A 17,121-nucleotide genomic window follows, 5' to 3' on the forward strand; every position below is an offset into this window, starting at 1 on the left:
TGTTCTGTTAATTCATCTCACAGAGGTACATCTGTATTTCGTGGATCTCTTTGCTAGCCTTATTTCTGTGGAATCTGAGAACAGATATTTCGGATCCCTTTGAAGACTATAGGGCCAAAGGAAATATCCTCTGATAACAAAGGGAAAGAAGCTTTCTGAGAAACTTCTTTGTGTTCTGTGAAATCATCTCACAGAGTTAAGCTTTCCCCTCAAGAAGCCTTTCACTGAGACAGTTCTTGTGGAATTGGCAAAGTGATATTTGGAAGAACATAGAGGGCTATGGTGAAAAAGGAAATATCCTCAGATGAAATCTGGAAAGAAGATTTCTGAGAAACTGCTTAGTGTTCTGTTAATTCATCTCACTGAGGTACATCTGTATTTCGTGGATCTCTTTGCTAGCCTTATTTCTGTGGAATCTGGGAACAGATATTTCGGATCCCTTTGAAGACTATAGGGCCAAAGGAAATATCCTCCGATAACAAAGAGAAAGAAGCTTTCTGAGAAACTTCTTTGTGTTCTGTGAAATCATCTCACAGAGTTACAGCTTTCCCCTCAAGAAGCGTTTCGCTAAGACTGTTCTTGTGGAATTGGAAAGTGATATTTGGAAGCCCATAGAGGGTTGTGGTGAAAAAGGAAATATCCTCAGATGAAATCTGGAAAGAAGCTTTCTGAGAAACTGCTTAGTGTTCTGTTAATTCATCTCACAGAGTTACATCTGTATTTCTTGGATCTCTTTGCTAGCCTAATTGCTGTGGAATCTGAGAACAGATATTTCGGATCCCTTTGAAGACTATAGGGCCAAAGGAAATATCCTCCGATAACAAAGAGAAAGAAGGTTTCTGAGAAACTTCTCTGTGTTCTGTGAAATCATCTCACAGAGTTACAGCTTTCCCTTCAAGAAGCCTTTCGCTAAGACAGTTCTTGTGGAATTGGCAAAGTGATATTTGGAAGCCCATAGAGGGCTATTGTGAAAAAGGAAATATCCTCAGATGAAATCTGGATAGAAGCTTTCTGAGAAACTGCCTAGTGTTCTGTTAATTCATCTCACAGAGTTACATCTGTATTTCGTGGATCTCTTTGCTAGCCTTATTTCGGTGGAATCTGAGAACCGATATTTCGGATCCCTTTGAAGAGTATAGGGCCAAAGGAAATATCCTCCGATAACAAAGAGAAAGAAGCTGTCTGAGAAACATCTTTGTGTTCTGTGAAATCATCTCACAGAGTTACAGCTTTCCCCTCAAGAAGCCTTTCGCTAAGACAGTTCTTGTGGAATTGGCAAGGTGATATTTGGAAGCCCATAGAGGGCTATTGTGAAAAAGGAAATATCCTCAGATGAAATCTGGAAAGAAGCTTTCTGAGAAACTGCTTAGTGTTCTGTTAATTCATCTCACAGAGTTACATCTGTATTTCGTGGATCGTTTTGCTAGCCTTATTTCTGTGGAATCTGAGAACAGATATTTCGGATCCCTTGGAAGACTATAGGGCCAAAGGAAATATCCTCCGATAACAAAGAGAAAGAAGCTTTCTGAGAAACTTCTTGTGTTCTGTGAAATCATCTAACAGTTACAGCTTTCCCGTCAAGAAGCCTTTCGCCAAGACAGTTCTTGTGGAATTGGCAAAGTGATATTTGGAAACCCTTAGAGGGCTATGGTGAAAAAGGAAATATCCTCAGATGAAATCTGGAAAGAAGCTTTCTGAGAAACTGCGTAGTGTTCTGTTAATTCATCTCACAGAGTTACATCTGTATTTCGTGGATCTCTTTGCTAGCCTTATTTCTGTGGAATCTGAGAACAGATATTTCGGATCCCTGTGAAGACTATATTGCCAAAGGAAATATACTCCGATAACAAAGAGAAAGAAGCTTTCTGAGAAACTTCCTTGTGTTCTGTGAAATCATTTCACAGAGTTACAGCTTTTCCCCCAAGAGGCCTTTCGCTAAGACAGTTCTTGTGGAATTGACAAAGTGATATTTGGAAGCCCATAGAGGGCTATGGTGAAAAAGAAATATCCTCAGATGAAATCTGGAAAGAAGCTTTCTGAGAAACTGCTTAGTGTTCTGTTAATTCATCTCACAGACTTACAGCTTTCCCCTCAAGAAGCCTTCGCTAAGACAGTTCTTGTGGGATTGGCAAAGTGATATTTGGAAGCCCATAGAGGGCTATCGTGAAAAAGGAAATATCCTCAGATGAAATCTGGAAAGAACCTTTCTGAGAAAGTGCTTAGTGTTCTGTTATTTCTTCTCACAGAGTTACATCTGTAATTCGTGGATCTCTTTGCTAGCCTTATTTATGTGGAATCTGAGAACAGATATTTCGGATCCCTTTGAAGACTATAGGGCCAAAGGAAATATCCTCCGATAACAAAGAGAAAAAAGCTTTCTGAGAAACTTCTTTGTGTTCTGTGAAATCATCTCAAAGAGTTACAGGTTTCCCCTCAAGAAGCCTTTCGCTAAGACAGTTCTTGTGAAATTGGCAAAGTGATATTTGGAAGCCCATAGAGGGCTATGGTGAAAAAGGAAATATCCTCAGAAGAAATCTGGAAAGAAGCTTTCTGAGAAACTGCTTAGTGTTCTGTTAATTCATCTCACAGAGTTAAATCTGTATTTAGTGGATCTCTTTGCTAGCCTTATTTCTGTGGAATCTGAGAACAGATATTTCGGATCCCTTTGAAGACTATAGGGCCAAAGGAAATATCCTCCGATAACACAGAGAAAGAAGCTTTCTGAGAATATTCTTTGTGTTCTGTGAAATCACATCACAGAGTTACAGCTTTCCCCTCAAGAAGCCTTTCGCTACGACAGTTCTTGTGGAATTAGCAAAGTGATATTTGGAAGCCCATATTGGGCTATTGTGAAAATGGAAATATCCTCAGGTGAAATCTGGAAGGAAGCTTTCAGAGAAACTGCTTAGTGTTCTGTTAATTCATCTCACAGAGTTACATCTGTATTTCGTGGATCTCTTTGCTAGCCTTATTTCTGTGGAATCTGAGAACAGATATTTCGGATCCCTTTGAAGACTATAGTGCCAAAGAAATATCCTCCGATAACAAAGAGAAAGAAGCTTTCTGAGAAACTTCTTTGTCTTCTGTGAAATCATCTCACAGAGTTACAGCTTTCCCCTCCAGAAGCCTTTCTCTAAGACAGTTCTTGTTGAATTGGCAAAGTGATATTTGGAAGCTCATAGAGGGCTATGGTGAAAATAGAAATATCCTCAGATGAAATCTGGAAAGAAGCTTTCTGAGAAACTGCTTAGTGTTCCCTTAATTCATCTCACAGAGTTACATCTGTATTTCGTGGATCTCTTTGCTAGACTTATTTCTGTGGAATCTGAGAACAGATATTTCGGATCCCTTTGAAGACTCTAGGGCCAAAGGAAATATCCTCCGATAAGAAAGAGAAAGAAGCTTTCTGAGAAACTTCTTTGTGTTCTGTGAAATCATCTCACAGAGTTACAGCTTTCCGCTCCAGAAGCCTTTCGCTAAGACACTTCGGTTGGAATTGGAAAAGTTATATTTGGAAGGCCATAGAGGGCTATGATGAAAAAGGAAATATACTCAGATGAAATCTGGAAAGAAGCTTTCTGACAAACTGCTTAGTGTTCTGCTAATTCATCTCAAAGAGTTACATCTCTATTTCGTGGATCTCTTTGCTAGCCTTATTTCTGTGGAATCTGAGAGAGATATTTCAGATCCCTTTGAAGACTATAGGGCCAAAGGAAATATCCTCCGATAACGAAGAGAAAGAAAATTTCTGAGAAACTTCTTTGTGTTCTGTGAAATCATCTCACAGAGTTACAGCTTTCCCCTCAAGAAGCCTTTCGCTAAGACATTTCTTGTGGAATTGGCAAAGTGATATTTGGAAGCCCATAGAGGGCTATTGTGAAAATGGAAATATCCTCAGATGAAATCTGGAAAGAAGCTTTCTGAGAAACTGCTTAGTGTTCTGTTAATTCATCTCACAGCGTTACATCTGCATTTCGTGGATCTCTTTGCTAGCCTTATTTCTGTGGAATCTGAGAACAGATATTTCGGATCCCTTTGAAGACTATAGGGCCAAAGGAAATATCCTCCGATAACAAAGAGAAAGAAGCTTTCGGAGAAACTTCTTTGTGTTCTGTGAAATCATCTCACAGAGTTACAGGTTTCCCCTCAAGAAGCCTGTCGCTAAGACAGTTGTTGTGGAATTGGCAAAGTGATATTTGGAAGCCCGTAGAGGTCTAAGGTGACAAAGGAAATATCCTCAGATGAAATCTGGAAAGAAGTTTTCTGAGAAAGCACTTAGTGTTCTGTTAATTCATCTCCCAGAGTTACATCTGTATTTCGTGGATCTCTTTGCTAGCCTTATTTCTGTGGAATCTGAGAACAGATATTTCGGATCCCTTTGAAGACTATAGGGCCAAAGGAAATATCCTCCGATAACAAAGAGAAAGAAGCTTTCTGAGAAACTTCTTTGTGTTCTGTGAAATCATCTCACAGAGTTACAGCTTTCCCCTCAAGAAGCCTTTCGCTAAGACAGTTCTTGTGGAATTGGAAAAGTGATATTTGGAAGCCCGTTGAGGTCTATGGTGACAAAGGAAATATCCACAGATTAAAATCTGGAAAGAAGTTTTCTGAGAAAGTACTTAGTGTTCTGTTAATTCATCTCCCAGAGTTACATCTGTATTTCGTGGATCTCTTTGCTAGCCTTATTTCTGTGGAATGTGACAACAGATATTTTGGATCCATTTGAAGACTATAGGGCCAAAGGAAATATCCTCCGATAACAAAGAGAAAGAAGCTTTCTGAGAAACTTATTTGTGTTCTGTGAAATCATCTCAAAGAGTTATAGTTTTTCCCTCAAGAAGCCTTTCGCTAAGACAGTTCTTGTGGAATTGGCAAAGTGATATTTGGAAGGCCATAGAGGCCTATGGTGAAAAAGGAAATACCCTCAGATGAAATCTGGAAAGAAGTTTTCTGAGAAACTGCTCTGTGATATGTGACTTCCACTCACAGAGTTACATCTGTATTTCGTGGATCTCTTTGCTAGCCTTATTTCTGTGGAATCTGAGAACAGTTATATCGGATCCCTTTGAAGACTATAGGGCCAAATAAATAACTTCCGATAACAAAGAGGAAGAAGCTTTCTGATTAACTTCTTTGTGTTCTGTGAAATAATCTCACAGAGTTACAGCTTTCGCCTCAAGAAGCCTTTCGCTAAGACAGTTCTTGTGGAATTTGAAAAGTGATATTTGGAAGCTCATAGAGGGCTATGGTGAAAAAGGAAATAACCTCAGATGAAATCTGGAAAGAAGCTTTCTGAGAAACTGCTCTGTGATATGTGACTTCCACTCACAGAGTTACATCTGTATTTCGTGGATCTTTTGCTAGCCTTATTTCTGTGGAATCTGAGAACAGATATTTCGGATCATTTTGTAGACTATAGGGCCAAAGGAAATATCCTCCGATAACAAAGAGAAAGAAGCTTTCTGAGAAACATCTTTGTGTTCTGTGAAATCATCTCAAAGAGTTACAGTTTTTCCCTCAAGAAGCCTTTCGCTAAGACAGTTCTTGTGGAATTGGCAAAGTGATATTTGGAAGCCCATAGAGGGCTATGGTGAAAAAGGAAATAACCTCAGATGATATCTGGACAGAAGCTTTCTGAGAAACTGCTTAGTGTTCTTTTAATTCATCTCACAAGTTACATCTGTATTTCGTGGATCTCTTTGCTAGCCTTATTTCTGTGGAATCTGAGAACAGATATTACGGATCCCTTTGAAGAGTATAGGGCCAAAGGAAATATCCTCCGATAACAAAGAGAAAGAAGCTTTCTGAGAAACTTCTTTGTGTTCTGTGAAATCATCTCACAGAGTTACAGATTTCCCCTCAAGAAGCCTTTCACTAAGACAGTTCTTGTGGTATTGGCAAAGTGATATTTGGATGCCCATAGAGGCCTATGCTGAAAAAGGAAATATTCTCAGATGAAATCTGGAAAGAAGCATTATGAGAAACTGCTCTGTGATATGTGACTTCCACTCACAGAGTTACATCTGTATTTCGTGGATCTTTTGCTAGCCTTCTTTCTGTGGAATCTGAGAACAGATATTTCGGATCCTTTTGTAGACTATAGGGCCAAAGGAAATATCCTCCGATAACAAAGAGAAAGAAGCTTTCTGAGAAACTTCGTTGTGTTCGGTGAAATCATCTCACAGAGTTACAGCTTTCCCCTCAAGAAGCCTTTCGCTAAGACAGTTCTTGTGGAATTGACAAAGTTATATTTGGAAGCCCATAGAGGGCTATGGTGAAAAAGGAAATATCCTCAGATGAAATCTGGAAAGAAGATTTCTGAGGAACTGCTTAGTGTTCTGGTATTTCATCTCACAGAGTTACATCTGTGTTTCGTGGATCTCTTTGCCAGCCTTATTTCTCTGGAATCTGAGAACAGATATTTCGGATCCCGTTGAAGACTATAGTGCCAAAGTAAATATCCTCCGATAACAAAGAGAAAGAAACTTTCTCAGAAACTTCTTTGTGTTCTGAGAAATAATCTCACAGAGTTACAGCTTTCGCCTCAAGAAGCCTTTCGCTAAGACAGTTCTTGTGGAATTGGCAAAGTGATATTTGGAAGCCCATAGAGGGCTATGGTGAAAAAGGAAATAACCTCAGATGAAATCTGGAAAGAAGCTTTCTGAGAAACTGCTTAGTGTTCTGTTAATTCATCTCACAGAGTTACATTGGTATTTCGTGGATCTCTTTGCTAGCCTTATTTCTGTGGAATCTGAGAACAGATATTTCGAATCTTTTTGAAGACTATAGGGCCAAAGGAAATATCCTCCGATAACAAAGAGAAAGAAGCTTTCTGAGAAACTTCTTTGTGTTCTGTGAAATCATCTCACAGAGTTACAGCTTTCGCTTCAAGAAGCCTTTCGCTAGGATAGTTCTTGTGGTATTGGCAAAGTGATATTTGGAAGCCCATAAAGGTCTATGCTGAAAAAGGAAATATCCTCAGATGAAATCTGGAAAGAAGCATTATGAGAAACTGCGCTGTGATATGTGACTTCAACTCACAGAGTTACATCTGTATTTCGTGGATCTTTTGCTAGCCTTATTTCTGTGGAATCTGAGAACAGATATTTCGGATCATTTTGTAGACTATAGGGCCAAAGGAAATATCCTCCGATAACAAAAAGAAAGAAGCTTTCTGAGAAACATCTTTGTGTTCTGTGAAATCATCTCAAAGAGTTACAGTTTTTCCCTCAAGAAGCCTTTCGCTAAGACAGTTCTTGTGGAATTGGCAAAGTGATATTTGGAAGGCCATAGAGGCCTATGGTGAAAAAGGAAATATCCTCAGATGAAATCTGGAAAGAAGTTTTCTGAGAAACTGCTCTGTGATATGTGATTTCCACTCACAGAGGTACATGTGTATTTCGTGGATCTCTTTGCTAGCCTTATTTCTGTGGAATCTGAGAACAGATATTTCGGATCCCTTTGAAGACTATAGGGCCAAAGGAAATATCCTCCGATAACAAAGAGAACGAAGCTTTCTGAGAAACTTCTTTGTGTTCGGTGAAATCATCTCACAGAGCTACAGCTTTCCCCTCAAGAAGCCTTTCGCTAAGACAGTTCTTGTGGTATTGGCAAAGTGATATTTGGAAGCCCATAGAGGGCTATGGTGAAAAAGGAAATATCCTCAGATGAAACCTGGAAAGAAGCTTTCTGAGAAACTGCTTAATGTTCTGTTAATTCATCTCACAGAGTTACATCTGTATTTCGTGGATCTCTTTGCTAGCCTTATTACTGTGGAATCTGAGAACAGATATTTCGGATCCCTTTGAAGTCTATAGGGCCAAAGGAAATATCCTCCGATAACCAAAAGAAAGAAGCTTTCTGAGAAACTTCTTTGTGTTCTGTGAAATCATCTCACATAGTTACAGCTTTCCCCTCAAGAAGCCTTTCGCTAAGACAGTTCTTGTGGAATAGGCAAAGTGATATTTGGAAGCCCAAAGAGGGCAATTGTGAAAATGGAAATATCCTGAGATGAAATCTGGAAAGAAGCTTTTTGAGAAACTGCTTAGTGTTCTCTTAATTCATCTCACAGAGTTACATCTGTATTTCGTGGATCTCTTTGCTAGCCTTATTTCTGTGGAATCTGAGGACAGATATTTCGGATCCCTTTGAAGACAATAGGGCCAAAGGAAATATCCTCCGATAACAAAGAGAAAGAAGCTTTCTGAGAAACTTCTTTGTGTTCTGTGAAATCATCTCACAGAGTTACAGCTTTCCCCTCAAAAAGCCTTTCGCTAAGACACTTCGGTTGGAATTGGCAAAGTGATATTTGGAAGGCCATAGAGGGCTATGGTGAAAAAGGAAATATCCTCAGATGAAATCTGGAAAGAAGCTTTCTGAGAAACTGCTTAGTGCTCTGTTAATTCATCTCACAGAGTTACATCTGTATTTCGTGGATCTCTTTGCTAGCCTTATTTCTGTGGAATCTGAGAGAGATATTTCGGATCCCTTTGAAGACTATAGGGCCAAAGGAAATATCCTCCGATAACGAAGAGAAAGAAAATTTCTGAGAAACTTCTTTGTGTTCTGTGAAATCATCTCACAGAGTTACAGCTTTCCCCTCAAGAAGCCTTTCGCTAAGACAGTTCTTGCGGAATTGGCAAAGTGATATTTGGAAGCCCATAGAGGGCTATGGTGAAAAAGGAAATATCCTCAGATGAAATCTGGAAAGAAGCTTTCTGAGAAACTGCTTAGTGGTCTGTTAATTCATCTCACAGAGTTACATCAGTATTTCATGGATCTCTTTGCTAGCCTTATTTCTGTGGAATCTGAGAACAGATATTTCGGATCCCTTTGAGGAATATAGGGCCAAAGGAAATATCCTCTGATAACAAAGAGAAAGAAGCTTTCTGAGAAACTTCTTTGTGTTCTGTGAAATCATCTCACAGAGTTACAGCTTTCCCCTCAAGAAGCCTTTCGCTAAGACAGTTCTTGTGGAATTGGTAAAGTGATATTTGGAAGCCCATAGAGGGCAATGGTGAAAATGGAAATATCCTCAGATGAAATCTGGAAAGAAGCTTTCTGAGAAACTGCTTAGTGTTCTGCTAATTCATCTCACGGAGTTACATCTGTATTTCGTGGATCTCTTTCCTAGCCTTATTTCTGTGGAATCTGAGAACAGATATTTCGGATCCATTTAAAGACTATAGGGCCAAAGGAAATATCCTCCGATAACAAAGAGAAAGAAGCTTTCTGAGAAATTTCTTTGTGTTCTGTGAAATCATCTCACAGAGTTACAGCTTTCCCTTCAAGAAGTCTTTCCTAAGACAGTTCTTGTGGAATTGGCAAAGTGATATTTGGAAGCCCATAGAGGGCTATGGTGAAAACGGAAATAGCCTCAGATGAAATCTGGAAAGAAGCTTTCTGAGAAACTGCTTAGTGTTCTGTTAATTCATCTCACAGAGTTACATCTGTATTTCGTGGATCTCTTTGCTAGCCTTATTTCTGTGGAATCTGAGAAAAGATATTTCGGATCCCTTTGAAGACTATAGGGCCAAAGGAAATATCCTCCGATAACAAAGAGAAAGAAGCTTTCTGAGAAACTTCTTTCTGTTCTGTGAAATCATCTCACAGAGTTACAGCTTTCCCCTCAAGAAGCCTTTCGCTAAGACAGTTCTTGTGGAATTGGGAAAGTGATATTTGGAAGCCCATAGAGGGCTATTGTGAAAATGGAAATATCCTCAGATGAAATCTGGAAAGAAGCTTTCTGAGAAACTGCTTACAGTTCTGTTAATTCATCTCACAGAGTTACATCTGTATTTCGTGGATCTCTTTGCTAGCCTTATTTCTGTGGAATCTGAGAACAGATATTTCGGATCCTTTGAAGACTATAAGGCCAAAGGAAATATCCTCCGATAACAAAGAGAAGGAAGCTTTCTCAGAAACTTCTTTGTGTTCTGTGAAATCATCTCACAGAGTTAAACCTTTCCTCGCAAGAAGCCTTTCACTAAGACAGTTCTTGTGGAATTGGCAAAGTGATATTTGGGAGCCCATTGAGGGCTATGCTGATAATGGAAATATCCTCAGATGAAATCTGGAAAGAAGCATTATGAGAAACTGCTCTGTGATATGTGACTTCCACTCACAGAGTTACATCTGTATTTCGTGGATCTTTTGCTAGCCTTATTTCTGTGGAATCTGAGAACAGATATTTCGGATCCTTTTGTAGACTATAGGGCCAAAGGAAATATCCTCCGATAACAAAGAGAAAGAAGCTTTCTGAGAAACATCTTAGTGTTCTGTAAAATCATCTCATAGAGTTACAGCTTTCCCTTCAAGAAGCCTTTCGCTAAGACAGTTCTTGTGGAAATGGCAAAGTGATATTTGGAAGCCAATACAGGGCTACGGTGAAAAAGGAAATATCCTCAGATGAAATCTGGAAAGAAGCTTTCTGAGAAACTGCTTACAGTTCTGTTAATTCATCTCACAAAGTTATATCTGTATTTCGTGGATCTCTTTGCTAGCCTTATTTCTGTGGAATCTGAGAACAGATATTTCGGATCCTTTGAAGACTATAAGGCCAAAGGAAATATCCTCCGATAACAAAGAGAAAGAAGCTTTCTGAGAAACTTCTTTGTGTTCTGTGAAATCATCTCACAGAGTTACACCTTTCCCCGCAAGAAGCCTTTCACTAAGACAGTTCTTGTGGAATTGGCAAAGTGATATTTGGGAGCCCATTGAGGGCTATGCTGATAATGGAAATATCCTCAGATGAAATCTGGAAAGAAGCATTATGAGAAACTGCTCTGTGATATGTGACTTCCACTCACAGAGTTACATCTGTATTTCGTGGATCTTTTGCTAGCCTTATTTCTGAGAAATCTGAGAACAGATATTTCGGATCCTTTTCTAGACTATAGGGCCAAAGGAAATATCCTCCGATAACAAAGAGAAAGAAGCTTTCTGGGAAACATCTTAGTGTTCTGTAAAATCATCTCACAGAGTTACAGCTTTCCCCTCAAGAAGCCTTTCGCTAAGACAGTTCTTGTGGAAATGGCAAAGTGATATTTGGAAGCCAATACAGGGCTACGGTGAAAAAGGAAATATCCTCAGATGAAATCTGGAAAGAAGCTTTCTGAGAAACTGCTTAGTGTTCTGTTAATTCTTCTCAGAGAGTTACATCTGTATTTCGTGGTTCTCTTTGCCAGCCTTATTTCTGTGGAATCTGAGAACAGATATTTCGGATCCCGTTGAAGACTATAGGGTCAAAGGAAATATCCTCCGATAACAAAGAGAAAGAAGCTTTCTGAGAAACTTCTTTGTATTTTGTGAAATCCTCTCACAGAGTTACAGCTTTCCCCTCAAGAAGCCTTTCGCTAAGACACTTCTTGTGGAATTGGCAAAGTGATATATGGAAGCCCTTAAAGGGCAATGGTGAAAAGGAAATATCGTCAGATTAAATCTGGAAAGCAGCTTTCTGAGAAACTTCTTAGTGTTCTGTTAGTTCATCTCACAGAGTTACATCTGTATTTCGTGGATCTCTTTGCTTGCCTTATTTCTGCGTAATGTGAGAACAGATATTTCGGATCCCGTTGAAGACTATAGGGCCAAAGGAAATATCCTCCGATAACAAAGAGAAAGAAGCTTTCTGAGAAACTTCTTTGTGTTCGCTGAAATCATCTCACAGAGTTACAGCTTTCCCCTCAAGAAGCCTTTCGCTAAGACAGTTCTTGTGGAATTGACAAAGTGATATTTGGAAGCCCTTAGAGGGCTATGGTGAAAAAGGAAATATCCTCAGATGAAATGTGAAAGAGGATTTCTGAGGAACTGCTTAGTGTTCTGTTAATTCATCTCACAGAGTTACATCTGTATTTCGTGGATCTCTTTGCCTGCCTTATTTCTCTGGAATCTGAGAACAGATATTTCGGATCCCTTTGAAGACTATAGTGCCAAAGGAAATATCGTCCGATAACAAAGAGAAAGAATAAGCCATGCTATATTTAGGGTTGGTCAATTTCGTGCCAGCCACCGCGGTTACACGATTAACCCCAGCTAATAGGGATCGGCGTAGAGGGTGTTTAAGATCTAACATAATAAAGCTAAACTCCACCTAAACTGTAAAACCCTAGCTAATGTAAAATAAACTACGAAAGTGGCTTTAAAGCTTCTGAACACACAATAGCCAAGACCCAAACTGGGATTAGACACCCCACTATGCTTGGCCCTAAACCTCAGTAGTTAGATAACAAAACTACTCGCCAGAATACTACAAGCAACAGCTTGAAACTCAAAGGACTTGACGGTGCTTTACATCCCCCTAGAGGAGCCTGTTCCGTTATCGATAAACCCCGATCCACCCTACCCTCTCTTGCTCAGCCTATATACCGCCATCTTCAGCAAACCCTAATGAAGGCCACAAAGTGAGCGCAAACGCCGCCGCCGCGAATACCTTAGGTCAAGGTGTAGCCCATGAGACGGTAAAAAATGGGCTACATTTTCTATTTCAGAAAACCCACGAAAACCCTTATGAAACTTAAGGGTCCAAGGAGGATTTAGCAGTAAATTAAGAATAGAGTGCTTAATTGAACCAGGCCATAAAGCGCGCACACACCGCCCGTCACTCCTCTCAAATATATTTAAGGAATATCCTAACTAAACGCCCTAATATTTATATAGAGAGGATAAGTCGTAACATGGTAAGCGTACTGGAAGGTGCGCTTGGATAAATCAAGGTATAGCTTAATACAAAGCACCCGGCTTACACCCAGAAGATCTCAATGCCACTTGATTACCTTGAGCCAATGCTAGCCCTTTCTGAGAAACTTCTTTGTATTCTGTGAAATCATCTCACAGAGTTACAGCTTTCCCCTCAAGAAGCCTTTCGCTAAGACAGTTCTTGTGGAATTGGCAAAGTGATATTTGGAAGGCCATAGAGGGCTATGGTGAAAAAGGAAATATCCTCAGATGAAATCTGGAAAGAAGCTTTCTGAGAAACTGCTTAGTGTTCTGTTAATTCATCTCACAGAGTTACATAGGTGTTTCGTGGATCTCTTTGCTAGCCTTATTTCTGTGGAATCTGAGAACAGATATTTCGGGTCCCTTTGAAGACTGTTGGGCCAAAGTAAATATCCTCCGATAACAAAGAGAAAGAAGCTTTCTGAGAAACTTCTTTGTGTTCTGTGAAATCATCTCACAGAGTTACAGGTTTCTCCTCAAGAAGCCTTTCGCTAAGACAGTTCTTGTGGAATTGGCAAAGAGATATTTGGAAGCCCACAGAGGGCTATTGTGAAAATGGAAACATCCTCAGATGTAATCAGGAAAGAAGCTTTCTGAGAGACTGCTTAGTGTTCTGTTAATTCATCTCAGAGAGTTACATCTGTATTTCGTGGATCTCTTTGCTAGCCTTATTTCTGTGGAATCTGAGAACAGATATTTCGGATCCCTTTGAAGACTATAGGGCCAAAGGAAATATCCTCCGAAAACAAAGAGAAAGAAGCTTTCTGAGAAACTTCTTTGTGTTCTGTGAAATCATCTCACAGAGTTACAGCTTTCCCGTCAGGAAGCCTTTCGCTAAGACAGTTCTTGTGGAATTGACAAAGTGATATTTGGAAGCCCATAGACGGCTATGTTGAAAAAGGAAATATCCTCAGATGAAATCTGGAAAGAAGATTTCTGAGGAACTGCTTAGTGTTCTGTTAATTCATCTCACAGAGTTACATCTATATTTCGTGGATCTCTTTGCCAGCCTTATTTCTCTGGAATCTGCGAACTGATATTTCGGATCCCTTTGAAGGCTATAGGGCCAAAGGAAATATCCTCCAAAAACAAAGAGAGAGAAACTTTCTGAGAAACTTCTTTGTATTCTGTGAAATCATCTCACAGAGTTACAGCTTTCACCTCAAGAAGCCTTTCGCTAAGACAGTTCTTGTGGAATTGGCAAAGTGATATTTGGAAGCCAATAGAGGGCTAAGGTGAAAAAGGAAATATCCTCAGATGAAATCTGGAAAGAAGCATTATGAGAAACTGCTCTGTGATATATGACTTCCACTCACAGAGTTACATCTGTATTTCGTGGATCTCTTTGCTAGCCTTATTTCAGTGGAATCTGAGAACAGATATTTCGGATCCTTTTGAAGACTATAGGGCCAAAGGAAATATCCTCCGATAACAAAGAGAAAGAAGCTTTCTGAGAAACTTCTTTGTGTTCTGTGAAATCATCTCACAGAGTTACAGCTTTCCCCTCAAGAAGCCTTTCGCTAAGACAGTTCATGTGGAAATGGCAAAGTGGTATTTGGAAGCCATAGAGGGCTATGGTGAAAATGGAAATACTCTCAGATGAAATGTGGAAAGAAGCTTTCTGAGAAACTGCTTAGTGTTCTGTTAATTCATCTCACAGAGTTACATCTGTAGTTCGTGGATCTCTTTGCTAGCCTTATTTCTGTGGAATCTGAGAACAGATATTTCGGATCCCTTTGAAGACTATAGGGCCAAAGGAAATATCCTCCGATAACAAAGAGAAAGAAGCTTTCTGAGAATCTTTGTGTTCTGTGAAATCATTTCACAGAGTTACAGCTTTCCCCTCCAGAAGCCTTTCGCTAATACAGTTCTTGTGGAATGGGCAAAGTGATATTTGCAAGCCCATAGAGGGCTATGTTGAAAAAGGGAATATCCTCAGATGAAATCTGGAAAGAAGCTTTCTGAGAAACTGCTTAGTGTTCTGTTAATTCTTCTCGGAGAGTTACTTCTCTATTTCGTGGATCTCTTTGCTAGCTTTATTTCTGTGGAACATGAGAACAGATATTTCGGATCCCTTGGAAGACTATAGGGCCAAAGGAAATATCCTCCGATAACAATGAGAAAGAAGCTGTCTGAGAAACTTCTTTGTATTTTGTGAAATCATCTCACAGAGTTACAGCTTTCCCCTCAAGAAGCCTTTCACTAAGACACTTCTTGTGGAATTGGCAAAGTGATGTTTGGAAGCCCTTACAGGGCTATGGTGAAAAAGGAAATATCGTCAGATTAAATCTGGAAAGAAGCTTTTGAGAAACTGCTTAGTGTTCTGTTAGTTCTTCTCACAGAGTTACAACTGTATTTCGTGGATCTCTTTGCTAGCCTTATTTCTGTGTAATCTGAGAACAGATATTTCGGATCCCTTGGAAGACCTTCAGGGCCAAAGGAAATATCCTCCGATAACAAAGAGAAAGAAGCTTTCTGAGAAACTTCTTTGTGTTCTGTGAAATCATCTCACAGAGTTACAGCTTTTCCCTCAAGAAGCCTTTCACTAAGACAGTTCTTGTTGAATTGGCAAAGTGATATTTGGAAGCCCATAGAGGGCTATGGTGAAAATTGAAATATCCTCAGATGAAATCTGGAAAGAAGCTTTCTGAGAAACTGCTTAGTGTTCTGTTAATTCATCTCACAGAGATACATCTGTATTTTTTGGATCTCTTTGCTAGCCTTATTTCTGTGGAATCTGAGAACAGATATTTCGGATCGGTTTGAAGAATATAGGACCAAAGGAAATATCCTCCGATAACAAAGAGAAAGAAGCTTTCTGAGAAACTTCTTTGTGTTCTTTGAAATCATCTCACAGAGTTACTGCTTTCCCCTCAAGAAGCCTTTCGCTAAGACCGTTCTTGTGGAATTGGCAAAGTGATATTTGGAAGCACATAGAGGGCTATTGTGAAAATAGAAATATCCTCGGATGAAATCTGGAAAGAAGCTTTCTGAGAAACTGCTTAGTGTTCGGTTAACTCATATGACAGAGTTACATCTGTATTTCGTGGATCTCTTTGCTAGCCTTATTTCTGTGGAATCTGAGAACAGATATTTCGGATCCCTTTGAAGACTATATGGCCAAAGGAAATATCCTCCCATAACAAAGAGAAAGAAGCTTTCTGAGAAACTTCTTTGTGTTCTGTGAAATCATCTCACAGAGTTACAGCTTTCCCCTCAAGAAGCCTTTCCCTAAGACAGTTCTTGTGGAATTGGGAAAGTGATATTTTTAAGCCCATAGACGGCTATGGTGACAAAGGAAATATCCTCAGATGAAATCTGGAAAGAAGTTTTCTGAGAAAGTACTTAGTGTTCTGTTAATTCATCTCCCGGAGTTACATCTGTATTTCGTTGATCTCTTTGCTAGCCTTATTTCTGTGGAATCTGAGAACAGATATTTCGGATCCCTTTGAAGACTATAGGGCCAAAGGAAATATCCTCCGATAACAAAGAGAAAGAAGCTTTCTGAGAAACTTCTTTGTGTTCTGTGAAATCATCTCACAGAGTTACAGCTTTCCCCTCAAGAAGCCATTCGCAAAGACAGTTCTTGTGGAATTGACAAAGTGATATTTGGAAGCCCATAGAGGGCTATGGTGAAAAAGGAAATATCCTCAGATGAAATCTGGAAAGAAGATTTCTGAGGAACTGCTTAGTGTTCTGTTATTTCATCTCACAGAGTTACATCTGTATTTCATGGATCTCTTTGCCAGCCTTATTTCTCTGGAATCTGAGAACAGATATTTCGGATCCCTTTGAAGACTATAGTGCCAAAGGAAATATCCTCCGATAACAAAGAGAAAGAAACTTTCTGAGAAACTTCTTTGTATTCTGTGAAATCATCTCACAGAGCTAAAGCTGTCACCTCCAGAAGCCTTTCGCTAAGACAGTTCTTGTGGAATTGCCAAAGTGATATTTTGAAGCCCATAGAGGGCTATGGTGAAAAAGGAAGTATCCTCAGATGAAATCTGGAAAGAAGCTTTCTGAGAAACTGCTTAGTGTTCTGTTAATTCATCTCACAGAGTTACATCTGTATTTCGTGGATCTCTTTGCTAGCCTTATTTCTGTGGAATCTGAGAACAGATATTTCGGATCCCTTTGAAGACTATTGGGTCAAAGGAAATATCCTACGATAACAAAGAGAAAAAAGCTTTCTGAGAAACTTCTTTGTGTTCTGTGAAATCATCTCACAGAGTTACAGGTTTCCCCTCAAGAAGTCTTTCGCTAAGACAGTTCTTGTGGAATTGGCAAAGAGATATTTGGAAGCTCAAAGTGGGCTATTGTGAAAATGGAAACATCCTCAGATGTAATCAGGAAAGAAGCTTTCTGAGAAACTGCTTAGTGTTCTGTTAATTCATCTCAGAGAGGTAC

At 39.5% G+C, this 17,121-nt stretch overlaps 1 long non-coding RNA gene across 1 annotated transcript; it reads right to left on the reverse strand.

Moving 5' to 3' along the window:
- Positions 1-11,981: 11,981 nt before the first annotated feature.
- On the reverse strand, positions 11,982-12,640 carry LOC141408268 (uncharacterized). The gene is made up of 2 exons (XR_012421746.1): positions 12,472-12,640; positions 11,982-12,427 (listed from the first exon to the last, which is right to left on the reverse strand). It is a non-coding gene; the product is annotated as an uncharacterized lncRNA (long non-coding RNA).
- Positions 12,641-17,121: the final 4,481 nt, after the last annotated feature.

This window comes from Macaca fascicularis, chromosome 13 (genome assembly GCF_037993035.2).
Source record: "Macaca fascicularis isolate 582-1 chromosome 13, T2T-MFA8v1.1".
NCBI classification, from domain to species: Eukaryota; Metazoa; Chordata; class Mammalia; order Primates; family Cercopithecidae; genus Macaca; species Macaca fascicularis.